This window comes from Ixodes scapularis, unplaced genomic scaffold, assembly GCF_016920785.2.
Source record: "Ixodes scapularis isolate PalLabHiFi unplaced genomic scaffold, ASM1692078v2 PGA_scaffold2__306_contigs__length_199485367, whole genome shotgun sequence".
Taxonomy (NCBI): Eukaryota; Metazoa; Arthropoda; class Arachnida; order Ixodida; family Ixodidae; genus Ixodes; species Ixodes scapularis.
The window spans coordinates 106,479,738-106,506,270 of NW_024609857.1; the positions used below are offsets into that span (position 1 = coordinate 106,479,738).

Here is a 26,533-nt window from a genome sequence, read left to right on the forward strand (position 1 = left end):
TGGATAGCCACCAGATAATGGTCCTTCAGGACCTTCTATTATTTCTTATTTTCTAGGAAGGGTCCTCACGAATTGGTGTATTGAGAGCGGGTGAATAAGAATCAGTCAGTCCGGTCGGGATACGATTCTCTTCTGAGCAGTGTACCGCCCGTCCGACCGTCTCGTGTTTCTCGAAAGCATCTGCATCAATTCTCCCGAGTGGCCGCGAGGGAAAGTGGCTACTGGATTGCGGACACCGTCGTCCCCAAGAGGACGCCCGTTCTGATCCGGGATTACCCGTAAACTGTGAGGTCTCGAGTTCTGTAGAAACGCGACTAGCTCTCTGTTGAATGGATGATGTGCGCAGCCGGATTGCGCTGAGAATTCCGCTGCTGCGGGAGTGGCGCACCTCTCTGCGTAATTTATTTTGCTGTGGAGCACTAGCTGGAGGCTCGCTCTAGGACTCGTTGATATGATAACTGAATTTAGGAACACTTTCTTGGTTACTACACCCAGGTTACACCGAAAGATAGATCAGAGCCAGAGAGAGAAATGCTCGCGCATATTCAGCTCCGAGAGGATCCTGTCGTTTAATTGGTATATCAAACCTGTATTGTTGTTCATTCATTTACTTGCTTGCTTGCTTTTCTGTTTCGATGTAAACCGCTCGTGAAGTGTAAGCATGATAAATGCTGAATAACCTTAAAAAAGGAGACCCGGTTTATGTTAGAAAAACGAAGACATACATAAGAAAGGACACAGCTGAACCTTAAAGAGTAAAAATAAAATAGCGATATTGACAAGAAATAAACACACACACACACACACACACAAGCGTAAGGCTGAGGGTTGTTACAATATTGATCCCGCCTGCATTTCTAGGCCTTAAAAGAGAAGCACAAGATGTTCAACATTAGTCTTGATACATCTTTTTGTTTACTGTCGTCCCCGGCAAAGTAATTTCGGTATACCCTATACGGTATGGGCGACAAAAAAAGAATGAAACATCTCAAGCTCCAAAAAGTGAAGATGATAGTAAGGGTGCAGGCGAGCTGGTGAATGTTAACAGTGTCGAATAAACCTGAGACTGGGGCAGAAATGAACATATAAGTCGAAGGAACAGAAAAGGACAGGACGATGTCTCAAAAGTAAACTGAAAAATATTATGAGTGATAATGATTTCAGCCACATTAGAAGTTTCGCCATAAAAGGGGACGACAGCCGCGCAATGTATCGCGGATTTAAATCGAGCTTTAGCGCAACGAGCGCTAGGGCACAAATACACGGTTGAAACCAAGAAGGGCGGGCTAGCTTCCTCTTGCAGCCTCCGCGACTTCCCTCTCAGCTCAAAGGTGAACGGAGTCTACCTAAAAAAGGGTAAGATAACGAGCGAACAATGCGTCGTGTTTCTACACAAATACCGCGGGAGGAAACGCCGACCCCGAGCCGATAGAGATAATTCAGCAAACCAAACAAAAGCAAAACAAAAGGCGCTTCAACAGAGGAGCAATCTATAATTGCCAAGGTACAATCGCAGATGTCGTCGTTGCATCACTCACAACCAGACGTCACACAACGATAACGAGCGCCTGGCGACGAATGGGAGGAACGCGAGACGTCGCGGCTCGCGTGGAAGGCGCTTCTTTTTTTTAAATCGCATCGTGTAGCTTCCCCCGCTCTGGGGACCCGCTGTCTGTCGCGTCGGGGATCGGTCCCGCACAGCTCTCCACGCGGGGCGCCGCGCGTCGAAATATTCACAACTCGACGCAGTGCTGCCGCTATCGCACTTTGTCGGAGAAGGAGGCGCGCCGGGGACAGGGGGATCCCGCGTACTCGAGGGTCGAGGCGCAAGGGCGTGTAGGCGACGGCTGGCGTAGAGATGAGACGGGAAAACTTTTTATAGCTCCGCCAAAAAGAAAGCGTGCACGCGCAACGCCGTGTATTAAAAGGAATACACTATAAGCGCTAAGTCACTTGCAAAGAGAAGCACTTCTCTCCGTCGTCTCCTCCTTAACATAAAAACAGAAAAAGAAAATGAAGTGACAAACTAAAAATTAAGTCGGTAATGGCGCAAGCCCGCCAGTCACACCTCCCCCCCTCTCCAGACAGTAAAGTATAAGAATTTGGGTCGTGGGCAAAATCTGGAACGACGGAGGGGGGAGGGATGTCCAAAATTGGGGGAAAAGTGAAAACGTACTACATCTACATATAAATAAGCGAGGTACTTCTCCATCTCACGAAAGACGTTCCTCCAACCCCCCGCCCCCCCCCCCCCCCCTCTTTTTTTTTTCTTCTTTTCTTTCTTCCGAAGTCTTCTTTGTTATTACGCGGTTTTTGTTAAATCTGTTCTCCTGTCTTCTCCCCGTCGGTCGGTTTGCAAAAGGTGCATAGGGGGGCCAGGAGGCTGGGGAGGGGGCTCGTTTGGGAGGGGGTGGGGGGGAGGTCAGTTTACAAAGACTGCCGGCTCAGAAGGCAAGAAGGGGGGGGGGGGGTGTTAGGGTGTGCAAGCTGGGGGCGGTTGGGAGGAAGTTCAGAGGGGAGTCAGGGGGGTAGCGCCGATGTGCAGGAACAGAAGGAAGAAAAAGAGGGGAACCAGGTAGCGAAAGAAAAGGAAAGTTGATGTTGCGTGCGGGATTCGGAGAATGAGCCGAGCGAAGCGGAACGAACCGCGAAAAGGCGCGTGTGCCACACGCGTGCTCAAGCGTGCTACGAGCCATCTTTGAGCCCGGCCGCCTGCTCGGAAGACGGAAGAACCGCCAGAGCTCTACCGCGTTGACCTGCGACGTCGGCGATTCCTGCCTTTGACCCTAGGAAATGTGCGGTCTAACCGATGCACTGGTTGCAGAAGCGGTTCTTTTGTGTCCTGCAGATGTGCTTCGGCGTTTATTTGGGAATATATTGGTAGATAAACTTACACTATAAACTATGGCTTTAAATTGCCTGTCCAAAGTGCTTTTTTCGGATTCCTCGAATCTCTTTTTTTACAAAAAAATTAAAAAAAATACGCGAATAAAATTACGACTTAATGTTTGTGTTTGAATGACCTACAAACGAGCATATGTATACGTCACCAATTTACTAATAAGCGGCACGAGTCACGGCACTGAAGACGTGCAGTGATCGACTTATGGAATGTCGAAGCTACTGCGCAAGCTCAATGAATATACTCCTGCCTTTTGTTAGTAAACAGTATGGTTCGCCCATAACAGTAATCGGTTGCTTTGAGTTGTCTACGATGCACGAGAGAGCTCTACAACTAGTTCTCATTCCAAAACAGCGATTCGATACCAAATGGTGGTGCCACAGCTGTGAAAATAAGAGTTAACACCGAGCAATTTAAAAAGCCACAACAAGCAGCACAAAAAAAAAAAAAAAAGAAAAAAACTTGCTAAAAGTTTTAACTCAATGTGCGAAGGAAGCCAGATAATTATTTACTTGCGGAGCCGTAGGCGGCGCAGACAGCAGACCGCAATTGTGCACAGCGCATGTCGGAACGTTTTGTCATTAATCCTGGAGGGTTACAAAAGAATTCCGCTTTACGAACCGCTCTCCAAGGATGCCAGATGTTCGAGATAACCCGGACGGATCGGTGCTGCGAGGACGTGCGATAAAAATTCCTCAAGTTACGTGCAGGCTGTGAGGTCGTTGTGCTCCCCCTGCGCCGTAGTCCGACAAACTCGTTTCAGGGTAGTGGCTCGTTCTTGCTCTTGAGGGGAAGGTCCACGAGCGCCCTTTCCGCATTCCTTCCGTAGCGTAGCCTACATTTTCATTTAGATTTCAAGGCACGGTGCACCGGTCGTGTCCGTCGATAGCTCAGTTGGTAGAGCGGTGGACTGTAGAGGCATTCCCGTGCGGATATCCATAGGTCGCTGGTTCAAATCCGGCTCGACGGACGTTTTAGGCTAGTTTTTTTATTTTCGGACGCAAACATACTAATGATAGACCAGTTGTTGGTGTCTGCCACACAGCTGCAATAATATTTTTGTTTTTCTCTCCTATGCAAATGAAATGTTAGGAACTATGGAGTTATTTCTCGTTATTCGGGAAATAGTGAAATAGAAAAAAGTGAATGGTATTTACTTTTGTTTATTGCATAGTTCCTGGTTACGGGCATCAGGGCTATTTATATAAGTCTATGGTACAATTTAACCCCCCCCCCCCCCCCCCCCCCCCCCTCCCGCCTTTTTTGTCGTGTGCGCTTCGGTGGCATTCACATAAACGGAATGACCTATGTACGCATGTCCTGTACCTACTGATTAGCGGAAAACCGAATTAACCGATTGTGTAGAGCTGTAAAATAACTAAGTACAAATATATTTTGTTGGGGCGCGAAACGAGAGCGAAACTCTCGTTCCCTCGTGCTTTTTTCGTGAACTTCTACGCCCAACCGCTAGGATCGCGACATCTGACAGCATGAAACTCGGGCTTTTGTGAGGTGAATTGTAATCACTTCGGGGGCTACTTTCGACGCATGGGTGGAATAGGACGCTAAACACACCAGTCGGAGACGCGGCCTATAGGCACCATAGTGAAACGGCACTTTTATTGTACCTTCGCACATCATATTTTATTTGGTCTAATCGTTTCCTGCGCTTCGCCATTCGTTGGGAGCCTTCCATTGTTTCGTCATGATTCTTTGTTTGGTGTTCTATTGAAAAGTAAACTCACATACCTTCTTCCTAGAGTGAACTTCGTGCGCACGCAACTTGGAAAGATGTCACATTTTGAATAATGCCATCATCATTCTATATTTTACGGGTCATCAAGCACCGACATCGGATCATCTATTTGTAAACTTTAAAAACACATGGACTCGCACCTGCCGCGTCATTCTTCTTCGGGCGCACCCTCGCTATCTCCTCGATTGCGAAGACCAAAGTAATGAACCGTGTGGTCTCCTCGCGCAGCCAGAAAACCAAAGCGCAACCCACGAAAGCTTCGGAAGAGCCCCGCGCGTCGTTAATCTTTCCAAGTTTCGCGGACAAAGCATTATGTCTACGAAAGCATCTTTTAAAAATATGAGTAAAAACAAACCGATACAACAAATTAATAAAACAAAAACGCAGGAGCCGCAGTTTATTTATAAATTAAGCGCGGCAGTCTTTGTTGGCGCCGCAGCAAGGTTAGCGCACGTTCTTGAATGCCGAGAATGTCGAGATTACAGGATCCGCGGCGAGTGCTTCCGCTGTCTTCTCGAGTGACACGGTTTGGCTTTGGTGTCTTCAACGGTTCGAGGAGTTGCGTAAGATTAATGAGCCAAGCCGAGACGATTACGTTGCGTTCTGGTCCACAACGTCTTAATTTCGTTTTTGGTCTCAGCCCCGCGGACTCAAGGAAAACGCTCAAGTTTAATGGATGAACACCGGCACGGACTTCTAAGATGAACTATAATTAATTCATTTAGTTATTCATTATTTATACCTCGAAGGCCCTAGTATAAAGCAATACTCGAAGGCCCTAGTATAGAGCAATAAACAAAGGATTGGCAAACTAAGCAGGCTAAAACATAGGCTCAAAAGCAATGCAAAAAACGCACTTAGATGAAGAAAGAAAAAACGAAGCAATCTCTATCGCTTTTAAGAGCTTAAGGAACACAGAGTGCCTACTTTGTATGCTCACGCGTTTTGCTTTCTGATTCGTTCTTCGGGGATATTGTCGGCTAGTGCCCCCTAGAGCCACTAAATAAGCTGCGCTTAGAGTATCGGCACTCCGTTCCCCGACATTGTTGTGGGCGCCGCCATTTTGGCTCGTATGCAGAACAGACGCAACGGCCGATCGTCATGATTCAAAAGTGCGACTTCCTCAGCATTAGATTTGGTGTTAGCAAGGTCATGTAATACTGCTTTGCTCTGTCGCGAACGGTTTAAACATTTGTGGAGGGCGGAAAAGCATTTCCTGTGATTTCAGATAAAGCTTCAGATAACTGACAGCCATTATTTTAAGCCACAATATGGCCAAGTGTCGTTACTCTGAAGCGTAGCTTATTTAGTGGCACTAGTGCCCCCATCTCATGGGCTGCGGAACAATGACCAGCACCTCGGGACTCAGCGAACTGTACGTTGCTTAAAAAGACAATAACAGTCGTGCAAATATTTTTTTTTTACATGCGATTTAATATGGTGTCAAAAGAATACCCAATGAATATTTTGCCGCAGTGTCACGCGTATTTTTAATAAAGTAAAAGAAAAAACAAAAACAAAACAAAAACAACGCAACTGCTCGAAACCGAAACCGAAACTAGACTGGGGAGGAAGAAGAAATATTGAGGACGAGAAAGTTATAAAATATCACGTGCCTGTGAAACTTTTTTTTTTTTTTTTTTAAGTCAACGTATTTGCAGCTTTTAGAAGCCACAAAATGTGTATCGAATTTTTCGTCCCTTTCTAGAATTGAGTGTATGCCTTCGATGACCCACGACTTTGATTACCCTTGGCGGCTCTGTCTAAATACAAAAAAAAAAAATAATAATAATAAAAACGGCACGTGACCACGGAGAAGAGGGTTAGCGCGATTTAAAACGTCCAGTTCTCGATCGGCGGTTTTCGGGCGGGCACAAAACGAATTGCGACCTGCAAATTGTACTCTGTGTAGTTGGGCTCCCGTATGTCATGTACAAATAAAACCTTGGCGAGCATAAATACCGTATCACTGTACACTCCGTGATAGCTTAAAGGGGCACTGCCAGCCTGGCAGTGTCCCTTTTTAGCTATCAGGGAGTGTACAGTGATACGTATCGGGATTGTTGTAAGTGTTGATTTTTTGTATTGTTATATGACTGCGTATGAATCATAGAACCTCTTTTTTTTTTTAATACTGATTCCATGCCAGTTCTGGCGAGAATTGACTGTTTTATTGTTATAATGGTACGTTTACAATTGCGGATCCGCTAGAAAATCCGCCCAGCTTTTCACGGCTGGGGCGAAACGCTGGGCGGAAAACGCGGTGGCGAACCGTATTGGTCCAGGTCCTATTTCTGCCGTCGAACGAGGCGTTTCGCTCTCCGGAAGTGATATTCTTGCGCAGCGCGACGTTGCCTACGTCACGAGTACGCGTTCTTCCGGGAGCAAGAACGCCCAGGAGAGACAGCCAAGGTGGGAACTCTCAAGCCTTCTCGTCATATTTGACGGATATTACGGAAACAGCTGCCGCAGCCCGCGGCAGCGGATTTCTTCTCAGGTGTAAACGTACCATAAGATTGGGTGTTGCGCAACTTCTGTTAAAATGTTGTGGGATCCCAATTAGCAGTGCGGTGAGATGCTGAACATACGTGAATTGAGCACTGCTTGTCGGCTCGGGATATGTGGGTTGACTGAAATCTTTGCTTGGGCTGGTTATTAACAGCTCGTGAACACGATTTCTCCAACGGTACTTGAGATCGCGCTGTGGTCTCTCCTTGTCCGATATATTAAGAAATTAATCCGTGAGTTCTGGTAGAACACCACAACAGAGCTCAGGAATCGAAAGTTGCAAATAAACGTTCTCTCTCTCTCTCTCTGATGCTCAATGAGGGATTCTACACTGCCAAGAATAGCACTCTTGAAGTTGTCAGACGAACACTGCGCAGTCAATAAGGAAGGACTCAACTATGGCGACCGGCCAGTGAATAGCACGTATTGGTTTATTATCGACCTCATATATGCACGTAATCAGGGCTGCCAAATGTTGGGAGGCCTTAGCGGTTGCCAAAATGCGCCTCGTATACAATTCAACAACATGACATTGTATACATAGCTTGTTTTAAGTTTAATTGGACAATCTTTCCAGGAACGACAGTTCTGTCTGTTGCTGAATGTCTTAGAACAGTGAAACAAGATAAGTGAATAACCACCAGGAGACGCTAGTGGTGATACGTTTCCCCGAAATAAATGTCAGAGATTTATTGAGCAAACTTTAGCACTAATACAATACCCTTACCTTTTTGTGACTCTGAAGCGAAGATGTAAGTTTCAAGTAACGCACAAAATTAAATATTTAACTTGTCTCGAACATTGTAATAGAGCCGTGGAGCACAGAGTGTCTCGTGCGTGCATTGTGCTTGCTTTATAGTTAGTTATGCTCGATATTGGGAGCTTATGCGTGGTTTTGGCGGCGTTGCACGCTCCCACGACACGCTCATGTGCTCACAGGATTTATCAGAATGATTAAGTAAGACAAACTTACATATATTGAGGAGTGAAGTGTGTGAGCAGTTTGCTTTAACGAGAAGTTCCCACGGGTCCTGCAAATACCTTACACCTTACTACGCGAAAATTCAATGGCCTTTGCCGCCGACATCTTTTAAGTAGCTGAAACCGCTGGGGCCAGTACAGCCTCAAGGTTTTTCCCTTTGAACTGGGACGGGTGGCTACTGCCATCGATAGCCGTGCAAACTCGTCAGAACAACGAAGACAGCCGTCTCTGCTGTCTGGGCGAATCCGGTATCTCGGTGCGTCGGCGGCAGCTTTCTCCCTGCGCACAGCGCGAAAGCGCGATGCGCATCCGTTCTCTGGGAGTAGGCTCGCTGTCTAACGGAAATTAACGACATATAATGTTGTCTCCTAGTATAGAGTGTTTTGGCTCTGCTTTTTCCGAGTGTGTGTGTAGCGCCTTGAGTCTTTAGCTTGAATTGCAAAGAGCCCCTAGTGGTTTACTGAAGTAATGGTGTGGGAAGAGGTGAATCGCACGAGCTAATCTATATACTTGTTCCTGTGCTACGCCGTGACGTCATACACCCATTGCGTTGTCCGTTGGTGTGTTATAATCTGCCCCGTGACGCCGTGGTATCACGTGGAGACCTACACTTCCGTCGTTCTGAAGCCAGCTGCGGGCGCCGCCGGTTACCTTCTGGCGAAGGCTCCTGTGAGTCACATTTGGTCCCGCTGTTTACGCTCTCTTTCACCACCTCTCGCGGCGCCGAGCAAAGGCGTCGTGCTGGAGGTCGCACGGCCCGGGGTTCGATTCTCATTGTGCCACTTGGTAAATCACGCTTGTCAAGGAATTACGATTATTTTTATTCGCGTGTTATTAATTGTTAGAAAGAATGTTTTCTTTGTCGATGCTTCAACATTGCTGAAATGGGCTGCGTTCTCTCAATGTGGCTTTGCACTCTATCTAACATTTTTTTGGACACACTTGATTGTGAGAGTTTTTAACATTAACTACAGCCTATAAACATATTTCGCATTAAGCTCACATCTTTCACATGACATCCGAGCGAAACAAATAAAGACAAGGCAGGAACAAAAAGGAAGACTTCAGTTTCACGAGACGCACGAACAGTATGATTTGGTTTATGTTAGTATCTTTCACATGACGTCTGAACGCAAGAGGAAGCAGGCATATACAAAGCAGGAACCAAAAATAGGAGGGGAGAAGATGACGTAAAAAACGGGGGAGGGGGAAGAAGGGCACTTGCGTGAAAAATACCCATAGCAAAAAAAAAGGAGGGTAGAATCGGTGACGTACGCGCATTATGTGCAGCGTCCTTCCAGTTGGAGGCACAAACGGCGAGTCTTAGAGGAGATATCCAATTTGGAATTGCTTCCGCCGTGTTCAGCGAAAGTATACTCGCCCCCAAGGCAGCGATTCGGATGCGACGACTCGTAGGGAAAACGTCAGCTATCTTAGGTGCCTTTTCGTGTATCTGGGGGCTTAGCCGCTCACAGAAAAAGAGGACACCGAAATGTTCCATCGTGGGCCTCGGGGCCTCGTATGTTTATTGTCTTTTCCTTTGGAGTGGTGAGTTTCCTTCCAAAACAATTTTCACTGGCAGTTATCCGAGGAGCAACCATGCCCCCCTTCCCCACATATCGCGAGGGGATGGAAGAACGGTGTCCAGATCGGTTGCTGAAGAAATTGCATCCCCAAATCGTTGGGAGCCTGGGCAATTTTTTTTTCTCTATGGTGCTTGATGAAATGAAAAATGAAGTAAAAGAGACTTCAAGTGAACGCACTTGGGAATTGGGATACATACGGAAAATTTGACGTGTGAGCCAGCAACGTGTTAAACAATTTGTTTCAAAGATTTATATTGTTTGGTTGGTAAAGTGGAAGATATTTTCAATGCTGTATGACGTGAACTCGCTCGAGTGTGGCAGACGCTGTCGTTGCAATATTTTACAGAATGTAGAGCTGTGTATATATAGGTCGCACCACAAGACAGCTTCAATGCTCTTTGTATTCAATATGGTGTTTCCTGACGGCAGTATCTGACAAAAGATTTCGAGTAGTGTGCCATTGCAACAGTGTTGCCACCAACAAATACATTGCACGACCGTTTGACGATTTTGCCACACATCGGCAGCTGGCAGATTTAATTAAAAATAGGAGCGAAATTAACTAATGTCGGAATCAAGGGTTGAGATAACATATCATAACAACTAACAGTGTTAAGATAACAGATGAAGGCTATTTTACTTTTGAGGTTGCGTTTCTTCTATACCCCGAAGAATTTGGCTCGTCTACAGTCTCAGAAATAGGGGGTGGAGAGGGGTACACTGCTTGTCCAATGTGGAACACCCCAAAATTACATTTCAATGTTCAGTCCACTTTTACGAACGGCTTGATAGCTGTTGGATATAACGTACTAAATAGCTAATGTGCGTTTCAAAGACTACAAGACAAACCAAAAAAACACACTAAGGTTTTGCAGCAGGGACAAAGGAACCTTTATTGTCTTACTGTAGCGTTTAATGCGTACATTATCTATCTAAGGTGTACCCCTCTACACCTTTATTTGTGAGAGTGTATCACAAAGCGAATATAAGAAACCACACCTTGCGTTCACCTTAAGTTGAGAGCGACTATATCGGTTGTGCCTAGCCAGCGGACTACATTTATTAAACAACAACTAAAACCAAAAACGCGCGATGGATCGCCGTCATTCAAATGTCCAGTTGGGACACAAAGAAATGCGCAGGTTCGAAAGAAACACATATCCCCCGAGGCTGCGCGGATTCGCTCGAACCACTTCGAAGGTTTGCACCGCGGACACCGCGTTCGGGGCTCGAATATTTGGAAGGCGGTAGGAAGGAGCTCGAGTCCGGGCACACGATCCGTCAACGTCAGGGCGCGAACGCCGTCCCAAAAAGCTAGAGCAGCATGCACCCTCGAAGAAACCAACTGGCAACAGCGGCAAAATGTGAAACACACTAGAAAACTCTCGTTCAATACGCGAGCCTCCGCCCCCGTTCGGATATAATATGAGCCGATCGTGTTTTGTGAAGACAAAGTCTCGCTTTTTTTTTAGGGAATAGAGCGAAGTCTGGAGCTTGTCTGCATCATGCTAATGTGAACGGACTTTGACGGGAAAGGGGGAGAAAAAAAACACAGCTTGTTCGTATAACCGAATGTTTCTGGCAAGAGAGGACTTGCTTTTGCGCCGCGTTTTAGGGCTTTCTTTTGCGCGGCGTTTGATATTGGCTTATCGCATTCTTTGAAATTGGGCTCCGCGTCGTAATCAACTGAAGGAAGCGGAGATTCCTAAGTGAAGTGAGCCCCGCGGCGGAGATTGAAGACGAGCCCTCGGAAACACGAGGAAATGTACGGCGTGTGTGTGTGTGTGTGTGTGTGCGTGTGTGCTTGCGTTTGGGTTGATGAAAATTTCTGAATGAATGTTTTATCCGGTGCAGTATCTTTCTTCGTTATTATTTATTTTATGCGTTTAAGGCTGGACGAGTCGTCTGCTTTATGTGAGAGCAAGATGTCTTGCAGATTGGAAGGACCTTTACATATGAGCTGCGTATACGGTTCAAATTGAAGTGTTTCGCGCGTGGGTTATCTGAATGAAACATCTGTCGCAATTTTGAAAGAGGTTTCATGCGAATTTGGCACAGGATGGTTTGCAGCACCTCTTATACTTGTGAGCTTAATGAATTTTGGTTTGCAAAGGGACGAAGGAGTAAGTTATAAATTGTTATCTAGAAGTTTTTTTTTTAAAAGCTTGGGTGATACGAAAGAAATCTGACGGAGCGGAGTGCTCTAGTAGTGATCTAATAAAACAAGATATCCCAAAAAACCAGAAAAAATACAAGCGAAAACCTGTATGAAGCGTCTGATGTGATTTGCAGGAGCCTTCATTTACCTGCATCGTTTTCTGCGCGGCGCGCAAAGTAGAAGTGAGAAATAATAGTTTCCTCTTTATTTCCCTTTAATTCTTTATAATTTTAAAGGCGGATAATTACGCCATTGCACACACGTAATACCAACTGTAAAATTGCTCAAGAAATTTGGCAGCCGCGAGAAACGAACACTCCCAGGGAACGTTTTGCTTGTCACCGCACTGTCAGAGAGCCGTGGAAGTAGGATAACATTTCTGAGATAAAGCGATAAACCGGTTTGCTTGAAGTTATCCCCTGAGCCCGAATAGTGACGACGGCAATGCCCCACACAGCGTTCAATAGCCTTCATCTGCTTCCTTCTTGAAGAAAGCTCGTATTAACCCCGGGAGGACATACGAATGCTGCCAGCTTGAACTGGAGTATGATGACGCACATGCGCACTTTCGAAGGGGAACTGCTCTTTTTTAGACTTGCACTCGGGTTGCAATACAACAAAGACTATACGCTGATCCATTGAACTTTTGGCTGTTTGCCTTTCATAACACTTTTTGGAGATACTGTTTGTTTTTTCTGGAACGCATTGTTGACAATACCAAGATTACGTCCGAGCCTCTATCAGCTTTGCCTCAGTAAAGTACTTTAATAAAGCGCGTTCACGCCTACAGCTTCTCCTTCATTCTTTCTTTACGCGCACACAATTGAGCGGGACAACGAGGAACAAAAGCGGCGTTTTCGAGGTACGGAAATCGAAAAAGTGTTCCTTGTTCTGCTGCGCCCCGTTTGCCCCCCGACGCCGTTGATATCTTTGTTTTCTAGCTTGGGAAGGGGGGAGGCGCTACGAGTGCGGGGCAACGCACCGAAGGTACCACTTCTTCAAATCAAAACGAGAAAAAAAAACGCAACGCAGCAGAGAAAAGTTTTGGCTTCAGCAGCACGGTCACTTCCAACGCGCTTGAACAAGGCTGGCGGCCGCACGAAATTGCGCCACTTCATTTCCGGCGACCAAGTTGTCGGACGACAAATGACCCGAGCCGAGCGCGTTCACGCGGGGCTGGACCCTTAAGAGGACCCGGGCCCCGTGTTGCCGACCGGTGGGGACCCCGTGTCGGGGCTATTTCGCACGCTCCAATGGGCGCCATCCATTCCGGCGCCCGCCAATGACCGGCTGCAGCCAGGGCGACCGCCGAACGAGCGCGCGAGGACGCGCGCCTCGGTCCCGAAATTGCCGTTAAATCTGCGCCATTTCCGCCCGCATTATTGTCCCTGCCCTTCGTGTGCACCAATTCCGTAGTGGAGAAAAAAATAAACACCAAGAAGGAGGGCGTAAGTGATTCGGAGGCGATATGGGGGCGGGGGGGGGGGGGGGGGGGGGGGGAACAAATAGGAAACAATCTATCGAACGGGCACAAACACGGGCGTGTTTGTTTTAATGGGTCGGACTGGACGCTCAAATGGGTCCCCAGTTTGTACGTACGACGCCTTCAAGGACATTGAAGCTAGAACTATGTATAGCCATTGATAACTTAGAAAAACGCAGGCCATATTATGATCGCTCCTGAGCCAATGAGACTATGGCAGTAGTCGATGAGAACGCGGGAGGACGAATCAGAAAGCGTGTTCATAGTAGGCCACTCCCAATGTTTCTTAAATTGTCACTGACTAGAAAAACAAAGTATAGTTGATGACAATTTAAGAAACTCTCGAGAATCTTAGCCACTTCGCTGCCTATAAGATTGCACTTAAACAGAAAAGAAGACCGGAGCACGACTCCCGAAGGAGACGCTTACTATGTCAGTGCGTGCAGTAAGTAGGGACTCGAAGTCATGACTCGAGTTACTCCTTCCGCGAAACGCGCCGCGTGCACTTCTGGTGCTCGTGACTCGAGTCAAACGCCGCAGCTCGGTCCTCGGACTTGGGGCTCGTGGAGCCAGAAAATTCTACTTCCGGAAGGGTGACGCAGTTCCGCCTCGTTCCGCCGAGAGCAGAGGCCGATCGCGATCGCGCTTTTTTTGATAGCCATTTCGCTACTGTTAGCACGTGCGACGCAGGCATCTGATAAACCGATGGACCTCGCGATGAATGCATCATCGCAGAAGCAACGAAATCTGATTCGCATCCTCGTACGGCCCTGTGATGAAGAGGGAATGTGTTTGTAGACTTGCATGATGCGTGAAATTGATCGTCTGCGTCGTTATGCCGATCGTCGGCGAGAAGTTTGGGTGTCGCCGCCTGGTGGATGTTTTTCACAACCCAGAGTGGGGATACTTCAACATCCTTTGCTGGTTCAAGCACGTGCAATACCAAGCCTCTATGCACTATAAAAGTTAAATCGTAGTGGCGTGGGTAGCAAGTGTGCTACACATAGCGAGGATGTCTACCTACCATAGCGAGCTTCTCGCGCCGATAAAAAACCTAGCGCGCTTCTCACCGCGGATAGCTTCGAAGCGCTGTTTGTTACTTCGCCTAGCTGGTGTCCACCAAATGTTTATTGTGTTCATTCAATCTCGTTGGTGTAATGTGCGTTTATGGTAAACACAACCTTGAGAACTCAGCGGTTCTTGTTTGCACCGTACATTGCTTTCGTTTCTTGTTGCAGAGGCAGCTTTACTGAACGATTCCATAGCCGCCTAGCAAAACAAAGCAGCCCCGGTTCTGCATTCCGACAAGGTGTGCACATGTACAACACTTCACGATCCGACTCTGCTTATGCTTTTTTATCCGAAGTGACAGCTAAGCAAAATAAAGCTCACAACGTTACTTTTATTGGCAATATACATAGTCAATTGAATTCCGCTGTGCTCATGAGGGGTTGCATTCGCTTCAGTCCCCAATTTAAGCGTTACAAAGAGCCAACAACGACAGAAGCTTACGCTTGGGCAGCGGCGTCGTCAGATTAGCGTCTTCTGTGTTCTGCTTTGTCGGCGTACCGGCCATCTAGCAATGTTCCGCGCGAAAAGCAAAAGGAAAGAAAAAAGAAAAACGGAAATTCAGATAGAGGGCTTGGACTGCACCCGGAGGTGCTCTAAAAGCTCGCTCAGTGGAAACTCCGACGGAGTGACTCGAGTCACAGTCATGGAGCCTCCGCTTCATGCACTTACAGTAACCACAAAAAAAAAAAAAAAAAAAAAAAAAAAAAAAAAAAAAAAAAAAACTGCCGGAACGTATAATTTATGTGATTACGCACCATCGTCTGCTCACTCGACCACGCATCCCATCCTTGTTGACAAGCAACAATTCAAACAGCGCTGTATTTCTGCTTGATAAAAATTGATCAGAATTGCGCGAGATACGAAGGAAAAACCACTGGTAAATGTGGTGTCTGCCTGTACACGCACACCTTGCCAAAGCGTTGTACATAGTTAGTGAGAGCTTAAGAACCACAGGGCGTGGTTTATAACAATTACGGTTCCCGCTTCGCGATTCCTTCTTCAACATTCTTACCAGCTAACTCCGAAATATCATTTTCGTACCAAGTGAGCTGCCCGTCGGAAATATTAAAGCTCCCAATATTTCCAGATCGGAACGAAGTCAGCTTTCAGGGCTTTATTCTCGAGCCACATCCGATGGTTTGAAGACAATCATCTGCTCGAAATCTACCATGTCTGTTACGGGCGTGTTCCCTCCACTTTTCATTTTTACAAATCTTCAAATCTTTCAAATCTGACTGCTCTCTCTTTCTGCTTCATCCTTGTCATTTCTTATTAAGTAAAAAAAATTCAGTACCTCAAAGCCTCTTTACATCATCGGTTTTCGATATATAAGCTGTCAACACTCTACACCCCCCCCCCCTCCCCCAAATAAAAAAAAGAAAAAAAGAAACACATAGCGGTAGGATTATCTTTTTGTATTTCGTATTGTATGCTTATCGTTCCTCCCGACTTACTAAATGGGAGCATGTTTCACGGTCTGAAGCGACACACCCTTGGCACGAAGAAGCCACCGTTATTTTCCTACAGATTGTTTTTTTTACTGTAAGGCTGTTTTTAAACTACTCGCGTGGATGAAAAGGGTTCACCTGATGTATCGGCTTGTGGCTGTACTGTTTGCGTCCCACGGTTCATCGTTTAAAAAAAAAATGAGCAAAATTCCCGATCTGTGGTGTTCACTCTGTGTCAGTGTCGTGGTTCAGGTCGACCGTCTGAGTGAAATAGGAGAGTACACGGTCGACGGTATAAATCAATTTACATAAAACAGTGACATGCGTAAATAGAAAAGATGGCTAATGCCTAAGTATTTATACATGTACAGTTAAAAATGTCTTGAATTCTCACGTCCCTGTTGAGGTTGATGACATCAGGCGCTGGGGTCACCAGCGTCCGTTGAAACTTGATGATGTGTTCTCGACGGAATCAGATGCTTTGTACCAGGGGTCACTGCCGAGGTATCTCCGGGCTCTGTTGGAGGTGGCCCAGGTTATGCGGAGAAATTATTCGCTGGGTAGCAGGGTTCGTCACCTTGATACTTTAGATCCCTGTATGGAGTCGGCTTGCATCTGCGGTTCACGGCCGAGGACTGCAGCTCTCTCGGGGCACCGTCGAATCCGTCTCCTGCTCGAGCCCCCTCATCTCCAGCTTCTCCTTTTTTTTCCTCTTCACCTTTCCGCCTAACCTGGCACCCCTTCTCTTTCTCCTCTGCTCTTTTTCACCACGTAACGTTACAGTCAGGCAGAACGACATTGTAATTTCCATTTGTATTTTCTTTCTTCTCTTCCAATATTGTATCTGCTCCCTATTCTCTTTCTTCCAAGATTTTCTCCTTACTCTTGTGAGCGAAAAGCGCGCACAGCCATGTCCTCGTTATAATATATTTTCTGTCCCGCACATGGAACTATGAAAGGCTCGGAGAGGGTGGCCATAGCATTCATCCTCGGCGGGTGGCCGTAGAGCCGGCTTTCCTGCACGGCCAGTAATTCGTTGCTCGTCACTTGACTGAATTCGGTGAATAGTGACGCCGCGCATGAAAATCAGGAAAGGAGGAGAAGGAGGCAAAAGCAGCGAAACGTACGCCGTGGCGCGTGAAACGTCGGCGAAGCGACCGGATCGGTGGCTTTCCTGCATGGCGCAGGATTCTTTACTCCTCAAGTGATCGATCTCGGCGAATAGCGGCGCAGCGGCACGTAAAATACAGACGCGCAACTCTGGCTTCCGTAGGAAGCTTATGCGACAACTCTAAGATTCATCGTAGAAAAGTTAAGTTTTACATTGGTCTTTCAAGATTGAGCAAGCGCATAGCTATCCCAGCACAGTCGTTATTTTATTTTATTTTTATTTTTCGACGTCGGGATTTTCTTGGTGCTGTACTCGTGAGTGAGTGTTTTTGTCCGATGACGTTCAATTTGCAGCAAAACACGATAAGAAGGGAAATCACACCGCTATCTTCAGAATGTTATTCTTTTTTTTTTGTATTAGCAAGCATTGCGACGAAACAATAATTTGCGGCCCACCTAATGGAAGGCTGCGAAACCAAACTCTCCAGAATTCTCGCGAGAAAACCACCAATTAGGTAGCTACAAAATAGAGCGCGCTAAAATTATTAGAAAATAAGCGAGCAAATCAATTATAGTTTTGGAAGAAGAAAAGGAAAAAGAAATTGTGACCAATGGAGATAGGCGGGAGTCTATTCAACCTCACCCCGAATAATCAAAACCATTCAACAGCCACCTCTTCCTTCGCGTAATGTCACCACATTCGGACGGCGTCAACTCAGCAATTCGGCCGGAGCTGACACCGAGCGTCCTTCGACGCGTTGAGTGGACACGACGCCCAGCCGAGCACTGACGCAGCTCTTGTATCCAATCTGTGTCTTCGCTCGATTTTACTGATGACGTCCAAGCTCTAGTGCACGTGCTTTGATTATTCTAGGTGGTGGTGGCCAAATACACAAAGGTGTGCTTAACAGTCCTATGCCTTTGATATAACGCGATTTGAGTTTGAGCTTCTGGTCTGCGTTAGTCTGCTTTTTGCTAAAACGATAAAGCTACGCCAGTCTGCGCAAGAAGTTTATGTAGATCTGAAGTTGGGGTCACACTGCTTATACATCTTACAAAAGACAGCCTGCATACAGATTCCAACTCGAGTCACCGCGAGATCCCCGTGCTTCAAATGCAGCATGACAATGAGGTCAAGGAGGAACTTGGAAAGCGCACATTCGAACCAAGGGCATTGCAGTGACACCTGTTTGCAATCCGTTTCTTTTTTTTTTTTTTTTTTGTATGATTATAGTTTTCTATATATTGACAAAGCCTGGCAGATCGCCACGAGAAGTGGCCGCTGAAACGGAAAAGTTGGAGCGGCAGACAACGGATGAGAGAAGAGTCACGTGACGGGCACCCCGCTGCGGCGAGACGCCGAAACGCAACATCTCGCCGCTGTCGCGAGACGCTGTGGCGAGACGCTGCGGCGAGACGCGAGGACCCAGCGGTGTATTTCGCGTCCTCGCCGCTGCAAAAGCTGTGCGCCTACGTCCAGGTTCTTAGGGAAATGACTTTTTGATTCTCTGTGCACGATACCAGATCCTCGCGCTCCAACCCTGCGACCGAGCACTCCATAACTCCGTCGTCGAACTGCTAGGCTTTGTGAGCATAGAGGAGGCTATGGTATGATGTATGAGCAGTCTGACAAGGCTTTTGAAAACGGAACACATTTTAGAGCTAAAGGATACACGGGAGGCGATATAAACGAACAATGGTCTATTAAACGTCGCCAAGGATGTTCTGGAGATGATCGTCTGATTACCGAGCTTCCGCCGCCATTCGTGGAAACTAAACCTAAAATTAATCTTGGGGACTGAATGACAATTTTCCGACATTTACAAGTACCACCAAGGTGGAATAAGTCGGAGTATACACCATGTCTATTGGCTAAATATAATAATCCGTTCACTCTTGCTAAAACAGACAAAGCGAAATAAGTGGCGATTTGTCAGCAGACATCAATGCCGCGCTTGTTCCCATAAATTGGTGAATTTTGTGATAATTAAAACGATAGAACGATGCCTTTCCCATTCTGATCACCGGCGCTGATGTCATGGATGCGCGTCATCGGCTGAAGGCTCGATCAATATTAGCGAAATTGTCCCTGCACAGCATGACCTCCTTGCGCTGTGACTTTATGGCCCACTCGATGCATAAGGAAACGATCCATCTCGAAGCCTCCCATTGGCTAGTGAGAAGGAGCATGAAATATATAGTAGCCAGTAAATAAGGCGTTATTTCAATATCACGCAGGAAGGACCATAGGCGCGACCAGCATATACTTGATTGGTCCCTATTAATTTATTAAAACATAAACAATAGAACATTAAAAAAAACCAAACTAAAACAAGAACTAAAAAAAAGAAAACCTTTTTATTCAATCTGATCTCTTCCGAAAACTATGACCTACCGCTAAAGCGAGGGTATAAATCTACGGAACTGCTATTCCATGTGGCCCGCGCCAATCAGCACCACCGCAGCCCAGGAATGCAAAGTCCCAAGGCGCCGCTCCTTTCTCGAAGAGAACACACGTCGACTGCGCACACCTGCTGATGAATCGCGGCGCTCGAACCACCCTGACGTACGACGTCTCGACCCGGGGCCATCGCCGTAATGGGCGAAGGGGACCCGTCGTTTCGTCGCCGCCGAGGCCCGAACCCCTCGCGTGTGCCCTCCGGAGGCGACGTCGTCGTCGACATTATTTTTTGCTTCCTACGGCGCCACTTCTTGTTGCCGAAAGCCCTAAAAGCGTGCCCGTACATCACGCATCCCGTTTTAGACCCCGCGTCATTTGCAGCGTCCGTGGCGGCTCCGCCTCGCGTCGTCTTTTATTGTTTCCTTCTCGCCCCTCGAGGGTTCGTTCGGAGAGGCTGTAACCTATGGGAGGACGCAAGCTCGTTGGGCTTCTTGGGGCGCCCTGGGCCGTCTCGGTCGGTATACTTGTTCCCTTCGCGGACAGCTCGTGTCGAGCCGTTTTTTGGGGTTGTTACAGCGTGCTGCCCTTGTGTGGGACCTTCCTTCCACCCTCGGGACATATGTCGTTAGTTGTGGGTGATAGGTATACCTTGCGACGTCTTTTGTCCACATTTGTCTCTTTGGCTTTTCTTTTTTTTTATTTTCCTCGGGATTTTTTTGTGCCCAGGTTTTCCTTCAAACGCCTGGAATTATTTTTGGTCGTTCGTTTCCTTTAAGCTGTACTCCGCAATAGCAAACGCGAGAGAGAAAAAAAAAAAAAAAAAAGCGATTGCCAGTTGCACTGGCTTTCTTTCCAGAGATAACAAGCAAAGAGCTTGTTCTTCGTTCCAGGGTTCCGAAGGATTCAGCCATAATTAGTCACACTCTTTCGCTATCTGGAATTCGGCGGATTCTTGAAAACAATTTTTATAGTTTGCAACGCCATTCATCTTTAGTACTTATCAGTGGTGTTATTATTGAAAGAGTCTTTATTGAATGTCTCTAATACGACTTGACTCTATCGCTCTCTCTCTTCAGTCTCTTTATCTTCCTACCTTATTGCACAATTGAGGGTTATAAGCGAGCCTAATTTCTTCGAAGTAACTTACTGTCCCCCTCTTGAAGTTGTCACACGTTCGTACAAGGCAAATTAAATTAGACTATCGTTTAGACAGCGAGTGGTCGGTCTGATTTTGAGGCATGGCGAAACTGTAGGTCAGGGGCCTCTCAAACTCATGTGAGGGGGGGAGGGGGGCAGATGGCCCACCCCAGGAAGGTCAAGGTCCAACGTAAAGTTGGAAAGTGTGTGGGGGAGGGGGGGGGGGGGGGGGGGTCAAGAGACGCCACAGAGAAGGGACTTCGTGCTCTCTGCTTTTCGTTAACTTGCAGTTTTGCTAGTAACATCTTTAGCTTTAATTTGTTTGTGGGACTATACTTTAGGCCTTCACTTGACATGATAGCAATATTTAAGAGGGTACCGCAGCACACTGTTGTTCCCGTTGCTCAATTCACTCGGGAATTCATCGGGGATAACATGTCTCGAAAAACAAATTTATTTGTACGACAGTTGCTCTCCTGTCTACTGCGAGTTCGTGGCTTTATTTCTTGGCAGTTGCTCCTGCTAAACGAGAGTTCACACAAAAAAAAGGTGCGTCCTTGAGCGGACAGCTCGCGCTCGCAGCCTAGTAGCGAGATTGTCGTAAAAGTGAACATTATAACAAGCTAGGAAGTAAAAATTTAAAGCAAAACAATACGCAACTGAAAAACGAATAATACAAACTATGAGAGTACGTCGTAAGGACAGATATGTTTCGTTCGGATATGAATCGGCGACATAAAATAATTATGGAGCATGCCATGTCTAGTGCTCGAGACAAAGAAACGGGGGCTCGCAGCCGATTGCCTGCGGGCCGCGTACCACCGAGTGGCGGGCCGCATGCAGCCCGCGGGGCCCCCGTGTTTGAGACCCCTGCTGTAGAAAATAAAGTTAATGAAAATGATACTCTTAAAAAAAAAAAAAAAATGTCCACGAGTTTTTTTTTTCTTTTCTTTAAGAGTAGCATTTTGATTAATTTTATTTGCTACAGCAGGGGTCTCAAACACGGGGGCGCCGCGGGCTGCATGCGGCCCGCCACTCGGTGGTACGCGGCCCGCATGCAATCGGCTGCGAGCCTCCGTTTCTTTGTCTCGAGCACTAGACATGGCATGCTTCATAATTATCTTATGTCGCCGATTCATCTCCGAACGAAACATATCTGTCCTTGCGACCTATTCTCATAGTTTGTATTATTCGGTTTTCATTTGCTTATTGTTCTGCTTTAAATTTTTACTTCCAAGCTTGTTATAATGTTCAACTTTACGCCAATTTCGCTGCGAGTGCGAGCTCTCCGCTCAAGAATAAAGCCACGAACTCGCAGCTAGACAGAAGAGCAACAACTGTCGTACGAATAAATATGTTTTTCGAGACATGTTATCCTCGATTAATTCCCGTGTGAATTGAGCAACGGGAACAAGTGTGCTGCGGTGCCCTCTTAAATATTGCTATCATGTCAAGTAAAGCCCTAGAGTATAGTCCCACAAACAAATTAAAGCTAAATATGTTACTAGCAAAACTGCAAGTTGACGAAAAGCAGAGAGCACGAAGTCACTTCTCTGTGGCGTCTCTTGCCCCCCCCCCCCCCCCCCCCCCCCCTTTCCAACTTTACGTTGGACCTTGACCTTCCGGGGGTCAAGAGACGCCGGAAGGTCAAGATATATTTTTTTTTGTTGCAAAACACAGATTATTAATTTTGGTGAACAATCTGAAGCTCGGAGTACGACAAGACCCAAAATGTGCAACATGCGCACATCTCCCTCTTTGGTAGAGCGCTCCACTGGAAATCGAGAAGTGCCTGGTTCTATACCAGGACCAGGCGGATTTTTCGCAGTAGCACACTAGTTGCCTAACTGTGGTTGAAAATTTGTATTTCTTTTGTCCCTCCTGTTCTCCCTTCTCCAGGGATTATTATTGTAAGACGTTTCACTTGCCCACTTTCCCTGCGCACATCGCACAGGAATCTATACGGCGTGCAAGTTCTTCTGCTCCTCGCGCACCTCGTGCGTTCGTTTACATTCCAAACGCGCCCAGAGTGTTCCTTCCCCCCCCCCCCCCCCCCCCCCCCCCACAGTCTCTGATAGCTTGAGAAACGCAGGACGGGGAGAGTTCCGAGCACCTTATCATTACCCGGCAGCCACTGACGTTATGGCATTAACCGATAAAATAACAACCACAACAACAACAACGGAGATTTAATTAGGACGGAAGTATTCTAAGCATCGTCATTCGCTCGGATCTTTTTCTATTGCTGGCACCGATAGGCCATCTGCGTGTTCTACGCAAAAATAAATTCACGGATGTTTTTTTTTTAAAGTTTTTTTTAGAGCTGTATTTTTTTATAGTGAATACGAATGAGGCAATATACTACTTTCATCGATGACAAACAATTTTCTCGCGAATCGGCTGACACTGCGTGGGACATCCGCGCCTCTCGATGACAGAAACACAGCAGAAAACGGGGCGCCAAGGGCAAGATGGCGCGCTCAAAGCCACGGCGGCGGGCGAGACCCCGAGTCCAAATTACGGGCTGCGGCTCGCGTGCGGGACAAGTATGCCGAAGAGCAGGGGGGCCAAGGGGCCGGCCATTGCGGGCGCCAGCCGATGAAAAGAGCCGCAGCTCCCGACCAAGCATCGACACAAAGAGATCCAATTGAGGGCCCCGCCCGTTTCACGGATCGTGCTCCCTCCCATATTTGACTTTCTCCTCTTTCTCTCGTCTTCTCTCATTTTCTTTTTCTGGTGTTCCCGCTGGTCATGCTCCCTGAACTTAAATCGAAGAATGTTCGTTATTGAAAAGAGAAATGCTTCCGAATAGAGCTGAATTTATTATCTATGGCTTGGGTAGAAGATACAACGGACGATTTCTTGGCATTTTTAGTAAGGTTGAAAGATAATGAACTAGACGGGACGTCGAACACGTCATTTTAGGAATATATCATTGCTCACGTGTGTGTCGCTTTTGGTATTTGCATAGCTAACAATGGTCAAATATTGAATTAGGAAAGATACTTAACATTACCCCTGAGGAATATGGCACTTCTTGCAACATGAAGTGTTTGCGTTATAATTGTAAGGTACTCGCAAGCTACTCAGTTCAAACATGGCCGTGTGAGCGCCGTTCGCAAAATCTGCAACAGTGCTTGGAGTGCACCGATTTGTAACTAAAACATACTGTATCCTCCAAAGGCGCATTCACACTGGCGATATAAGCAGTCGCGCGATGCGAATAGATCGCATCGCAAAAATATTACAAATTATCAACTCTCAAATGTAATGGATTACCGTTAAAAATTAGTTTCGCAGAAAACTAACGGATTACTTTACTCGTCACGTTACAAATTACTTTCACGTTACTTTTTCCGTATACTTATCCAGAAAACAATAGGAACAATTTTGATATCTTTCAAAAATGTACTGCAACACTACTTTTCATTTTTCACACGCCCGTATTATGGTAGTCCTTGTAAAATAAGATATTGTATTTAAGAGTGTTGGTGCACTCCGTTCACCTGTAAGCTGACAAGGCACCGAAAGCTGCAACCACACCCGCCATCCCGCCAGCTTACTGCCTCCAAAAATTATCCCTGGAATTGTGCATTCAAAGCTTGCAGTGCGCATGCTCAGTAGCAGCGTCTACCTTCGCTACGAGATTCGGAGCCAAAGAAGGGATCTACGAAAGCTCCCTTCTGGCTCGGGTGTTTCGGCCGTTATTTACAAGAGAATAAAAACTTTGTTCTAACGGTACAATGTATAGCCAATGCAGAATGCAGGTGTCCCAACTTACCTAGATGTCTTTCCGTAGATTAGAGTTTGTTGTTCTTCCTGATGACAAGGTATTTTTTGTTTTGTTTTCCTTGGCAAGCAAAGTATGCAATGAAACTCTAGGTTTTCGTCCTCTTTATTGCCCTGATTTTTGAACATCTCATTAAGAGATGGCCATGGTGACGACAGGCACTCCATGATCGAAAACTCGGCCAGTCAGAGAAAAATTCGCGATTACGGGTTATCGATCGTTCATCGGTCCTCACTTTCATACCAATATTCGGGGAGGCCAGGGGAGGAGAGGGTATAGAGAGCAAGAGAAGCGGTGGCCATCGGTCTCATAAAACAATAGAGGATAACCTCACTTTTACACGTTCTCTCTCTCTCCGTCAGCACTCCTTAAATGGCCTAACCCCCCCCCCCCCCCCCTTTATGTTGACAGTTGACTGTAAAGTGAAGAGTGGACTCGACCACCATGCCCAGACAAGTAAACCAAAAGAAGTATCGTCCGTACCCACAAAGACGATGACCTTACTGCCGAATTCAGAAACCTCACTCAAACTACACTCAAACTGAAGGGCCCCTCCACTTCCTCGAGGAAGGCGCGAGAGCCGGCGCTGGCCAATCGCGAGGACGGATCCGCCGTCGCGATTGGCCAGCGCCGGCCCTCGCGCCTTCCTCGAGGAAGTGGAGGGGCCCTTCAGTTTGAGTGTAGTTTGAGTGAGGTTTCTGAATTCGGCGGTTAGTTTCGCGCCGGGCGCTTTTCAGCCGTGCCTCAAGAGCGTGCTAGAATACAGTAGTGAACATCAAAGACAAAGAGAATTTGACCCCCTCCTGCGAGGCTACATCGCCTGTTACGCGAGTTGTAAACCCGCGAATCGAAGGGGTACGGACCCGCGTTTGATGTCTGTGTAGGGGGTGGGGAGACGTCGAAGAAGTTGGAAAGGGTGAAACGCTGTAAAAGACAAAACACAAATAAACACGAAGAAATTTCTCTTGCCCGTGAGAAGAAGAAAAACACGATGTAAAACGACGGAGAGCTTAATCGGCGTTGTCTTACTTGATCTTTGTATTTCGTATATTTGTACATGCCTTTCCTGTTTTTCTAGTGGTTCTAGTTACTGGTCATACAAAAAATCGTGCTTTCTTTTCGGCTATTTGTTTGAAACGTTCTCCTTTTGTTCCTTGTCGTCGTCTGTCATTACCTCAGTCTCGGGTTTTTCACTAAAATGTTTAATATACACCGGCTCACTTGCGTCCTTACCGTTCTGCTCATTGTTCTCCCCTTCCTGATGTTTTATATTTTGTTGTTCTTGCTCGTTTTATGCTGCTGAATGTTCTGCTCGTATATCTCCAGTTACTGTATTATGCTCATATTTTTAAAAAAAAAGAAGGAGTAATTAAAGTAATCCGTTACCAATATTTTGTAGTGTAATTACATTACAAATTAATCCCAAAAAAAGCAACGTGGCCATTTCAAAATTACCTAAAAAGTCAACGGATTACTTCTCAAGTCTGACACTAACGTGCGCGGTGAGCGAGCCCAACGCCTTCGTTGGCGAGTCGTTTCTCGTAAACTCTCACTCCGAACTCCGTTGACTGGCTCAGCCGCTCCGCGACTAGATCGCATAGCAAAAAGTCGGGTCAGCATGCGACAGCTTAGATCACGTCGCCTTTTGCCCGTGATTGTCGCTTTTGCGATGAAAGTTATCGCACGACTAGATCGGATCGCCGGTGTGAACGCGCCTTAAGCGTTGCCCACTTCCTTTCTTCTTCTAGGAATGCACTTCATGCAACATACCGTATTTGGTCGAGTGATAGCCGCGCTTCTTACGTACAAGACCCTTGTGTCGACTTTCCTGTAGCCAATCATCGCGCTCTGCATAAAAAAAATTGCAGAAAACAACGAAGTCGAGAGCACGATACTCCGTAAAATTGCGATCTGGACAGATAGCATTTTCGTGTGAAGACGTTATCTCTGTCCCCTAAATAGCTGCCATTTTTCTGCCGATCCCTGTGAATCGCTCGCTATTCTCGTGCTCCGCATGCCCACAGGCTTTGTTCATAAAAAGCGCGGCTACTACTCGAGCAAGCACGGTATAGGTGTTTGCGTCATAATTGGGAGGTACACGGAAGTTATCCGCGTTAAAACAGAGCCTTGCAAGCGCCGCTCACAGAATCTGCAACAGTATTTGAAGCGCAGCTATACCCAACTAAAACGGGCTGTATCGC

The 26,533-nt window shown here is 46.7% G+C and overlaps 1 protein-coding gene and 1 non-coding gene across 3 annotated transcripts in view; one reads left to right on the plus strand and one right to left on the minus strand.

The window, feature by feature from the left end:
* The window catches only part of LOC8041187 (protein lin-28 homolog), a 253,668-nt gene that overhangs the window by 25,552 nt on the left and 201,583 nt on the right, over positions 1-26,533 (minus strand). The gene's annotated exons all lie outside the window — the stretch shown is intronic.
* Trnay-gua lies at positions 3,782-3,872 on the plus strand. Its single transcript is given in 2 exon segments — positions 3,782-3,818; positions 3,837-3,872. It is a non-coding gene; the product is annotated as a tRNA-Tyr (tRNA).